We start from the raw sequence: 4,553 nt of genomic DNA, 5'->3' as shown, positions 1-4,553 counted from the left end.
AACCTCATGAATGTTGATTGTATTTTATCCTAAGAATTTTAAAGCCAAATATGATGCAACTCTTTTATGAAATCACCCATAACTTGTTGAATAGCTTTAGCGGACAACTTAACCCATTTAATAAAAAATTTGTAGCTACCAATATCCATTTGGAATAGAAAATTTTTTAACCTCTGAACTTTTTATTGCATGGGATCCAAATCCCAAGGTCAGGGTCTAGTACAGAGTCGAGGTAATAACAAAGAGGGATTGGCTTAGACTTGTCATAAAAAGAGCATAAACTTTTTATTTATTTTTAATTTTAATTAACACAAACTTTCATTCGAACTCCAATAGTAGCAGAAACAAGCATGTCTCTCTTCCAAGCATCCCAAACAAAAGTTGGGAAGGAAGAATATATTATTACAGCTGATAAAACAATATATTAACACCACAAGAACATTTAGCAAGAGTATATGCAACATAATTTAGATCCCTCGTGGGTAAAAAAAGAGTATGAACTGCCAGAGTTACAAACCCTCCCCATGAATGCAAAGTACCATCACATAATTATTGTGATCCTATGAACTTATTATATTATCGAACTTTATACCCAATGCAGTGATATTTGTATCTTGTTGTCCTATGCAAATAGCTCTAATTTGGATAACCTAGGCGTTGGAATCGCACATAAAGGTGCTGATTTCTCCAAAACAACACCAAAATTTTCTGAAGAATCTTGCTCTATTCCATTCGGTGATTTCCACTCGAACAAATGCAACAATGAAGCCAACACATGCATCAACATTCTCTCACCTAAGGGAAGCCCTGCGCAAATTCTCCTTCCGACCCCAAACGGAAGATAGTGATGACTATTACCGTGGTAATCCAATTTGATCCCATCACCCAAAAACCTCTCAGGTCTAAATTCATAAGGATTATCCCAAAACTCTGGGTCCCTATGCATTGTCCAGACATTCAAAAAGACCTTTGTACCTTTCGGTATAGTGTAACCACCCACATTGCAAGATTGTGTTGGGCAACGAGGCAGTAACAATGGGGCTGATGGGTGCAATCTTAGCGCTTCCTTTACCACTGCATTCAAATATTCCAATTTGGATATGTGGAATTCTTCAACAGTATTGTTAACACCAACCACAGTTGTTAATTCTTCCTGGGATTTTCTCATAACTTCTGGATGTAGGATTATTTCTGTCATTGCCCACTCGACCATGGTTGATGTAGTGTCAGTACCACCGATCACGATGTCCTGTTAACAGAAAAAACTACCAAGTATAATATTATATATATCAGGAATGACAGGTTTTTGGGCATAGGTTCATTCATTCATACTAGTGAGAAATAAAATCAGAAGGTTTAATTATTATTTTGTTCTCTAACATTCACCTTACGGTCAAAAGAGTCAAACGTTTTAAATATATTACTATATTAGTTTGGTTTCTAACTTTTTGGTATTGTATCAAAATAGTTCATATAATTAATTATTTTGATACAATACCAAAAGATTAGGACTTAAAATTGATACATTTGACTAAGTTGTATATGGTGAGGTTTAGTTATGTTTTGGAGTTTTGGGCTGTATTTAGCAGCATCTACCTTGGGGTGCAGTTTGCCCAAAAATCTCACCCACCTCATCTTAATGGATTGGTCACCAACTCACCGTGCAATGCGCTTTGATCTGTGCTAGGCTATAGGCTAGGCCTTTAAACCAAAAACATTTGGGTTGTTTTGGGCCCCCCCCTTGTTTTGGGCCCCCCCCCTTGTTTTGGGCTGATTTAAAGTAGCCAGAGGTGTTTTTAGGTGTAAAGGGGCTAAAATTTTTATTTTTAACGAACCAACTACCTGCTAGTATTGCAAACACCAGTTACTACTACTAATTATGATAGTAGCTTTAAGAAACACCATGATAGTAACTTTCGAGTAAAAAAAACATGACAACTTTCAAAACAATGAATATATAACTTTTTTTTTTTCGAGAAAGAATAAATATATAACTTTGTAACACAAATTAACAAATATAACATATAAACTATAAAAATATAAATATAACATGTAAAAAAATATAACCAATATAACCTATAAACATGTTAAACAAATATAACCTGTAACGCTTATATATATATGTTTGGCCAGTGCCGCTTTTGCACTTTTACTGGCCGGCCGGTGGTGCGGTGACTATATTTTGCATTTGGATTAACTACAGTTGAAATTGTTTTTTGTATACACATAAAACAAATAACCAAAATAGTAACTGAACCAAACTAAAAAGACAAAATACAACATTTTGAAGGTCTTACAGTTTCATTAAGAACTTGGAACTCGATAGCAAGTATTAAAAATGGAAATTTAGTAGTTATTTTGAAGTATAATGAACGTAATGTTCTCTGCTCTTAAATGTGCAATGAATTTTATTATTAAATCAATTATTAGGATCCACTATCATGTAAGATGATTGAATACCACATTTCTCTTGTGTGTGTGTGTTTGTTTCTGAAGAAAAAGAAAGAAGAGTAATTGTCCAATATTACTTAAGAGAATATATTGTGTATAGTATGTTTATAATTCGTTCAACTCTCTCTTAAAAGTTATTGTAGAATTTGAGTGCATTTGGGAATTGTGGTATACCTTTATGTTAAAACTTAGAATCCTGTTCTCTCTCCTTTGGTATGAGTGTGTATTTGTTTCTAAAACAAGAAAAAAGAAAAATGGAGAACTGAATAATTTTTCAAATGAAATACCATAAGCATGGCCTTAATTTGTGCCAGCGAGATTGATTTTCCAGTGCCCTGCTCTCTGAAGTCTAGGAGGAGCTGCATAAAGTCCTTGCCACGAAGCTCTCTTGGCCCCTCTTATTTTACGCTGCCCAACTTTTTCCGTTGTTCTATAACACTTTCAAAGATCCTCCCAATCCAAAGTGATACTTTCTTCATTTCCCTCTCCACTCCTTGTATGTCAAACCTTGCAAGGGTTGGAAAGAAATCCGAAACATTTGGTTTTCCCAATATAACTGTCAGTTGCATGGCTGCTGCACGAAATTCTGCACCAAGATTAGTCCTTTCCTCTCCTTCTATTGTGCCACCCCAAAACATACTAGTGATCATATTAATCACTGTTGAAAACGCAATTTCACCAACATTAATTGCTGTTCCAACCTTGCCATACATATCTCTAATACACTTCTTTACCTCATTTCTCCTAAGGGTGTAGGAAGCATCAAGGTTTGAGTTACTTAGCATCTAGCGTGCAAATATTTTGCGCAACATGCGCCATTCAGGGCCATAGGGAGCAAATGCGATATCATTTCCACCATATGAGAAAGCCAATGCTGCAACAGTTGGGTTACGATTGGCAAACGTAATGTCATGGTCGCCTACCGCCTCTTTTACCAAAGATGGTGAACTTATGATGACACATTGTTTGTTTCCGATCTTAAGCTTATAGATTGGACCATAAATTCGAGCAAGCTTATTAAACGATTGGTGGAAGTACTTGCGAAGGAATGGGAAGTACCCAACTAAAGGCAAGCCTCTAAGACCTGGTGGCAAGTGGTAATTTCTACTCATCATCTTCTTGAATTCCCATAGGAACCAAAATATACATAGTATTGTAAAAACAAAAAATATACATAGTATTGTAGCCAAAGTAGCTATCATTGCTTGTGAAGACATGCCTGTTTTGTCACCAGCACTGCACATTTGGATACTGAGGTTAGGGTTAGGAGCAGGCGGGTGCTAAGAAGAAAAATTGAAAAGATAGAAGCATAAGCTCTGATATGATCTTAGCATATACTTGTGTCGAAAATTAATCTCAAATACTTGCACATATGCTATATAACCCACTAACATAATAATAACTTAACAATCCAGTTATTAGAGTATCTCTAGTAGTCTTTCTAAATTTTTGTGCTGTTCGGAAAGTAAACAGTTTTTTTTACCTTTTAACTACTTAGTTTTTCAAATACAATTTTCAACAGATTTTCTATCTTTTTATCTATCCTATTTAAATATTATTTCTTTATTTTTTTAAATATTTCTTTGTTTGTTTTTTTCATTTTTCTTTTGTTTGTTTCTAATGGTTATATTTTTCAAATGCCCAATAACCATATTTTAAATCTCCCAACGGTAATATCTTTAAAATTTTCCTAATAATAATCTTTTAAGAAATCTTGTGAAGCACTAGTGGTAATAATATAATGAGTTGTTAGTCATCTAATTCTAATTAGAAATACTAAATTTACAATATTTTTAACAATACTTTCACAATAAATCCTATGTGATAAGTTATTGTTGGTTCTAATTTGAATTCAAAATTATTTATTAACTCACCAATAATTGTAGTAATAACCTTGCACTTAAAATTTATTATGAAAGTATTGTGAAAATATAGTAGCATTTCTCAATTTTAATTTCTTGTTCTTTATTTTATTTTTCTATCTCTCTCTTTATTTTATTTTATTCATATGATTTTTTTTTCTCTTATCTTTTTTTTTTCTCATCTGCACACTTATCCCCACCCCTCTTGTTTTCTCCTCCACGCACGTATCCCCATTCCCC

General features: G+C 33.8%; 1 pseudogene; it reads right to left on the bottom strand.

The window, feature by feature from the left end:
- Nucleotides 1-622: 622 nt before the first annotated feature.
- Nucleotides 623-3,668, bottom strand: LOC142613059 (flavonoid 3',5'-hydroxylase-like; annotated as a pseudogene).
- Between the last annotated feature and the right edge of the window lie 885 nt (nucleotides 3,669-4,553).

Source organism: Castanea sativa, chromosome 10 (assembly GCF_040712315.1).
Source record: "Castanea sativa cultivar Marrone di Chiusa Pesio chromosome 10, ASM4071231v1".
Lineage (NCBI taxonomy): Eukaryota > Viridiplantae > Streptophyta > Magnoliopsida > Fagales > Fagaceae > Castanea > Castanea sativa.
This window is presented reverse-complemented; position numbering and strand designations above follow the sequence as displayed.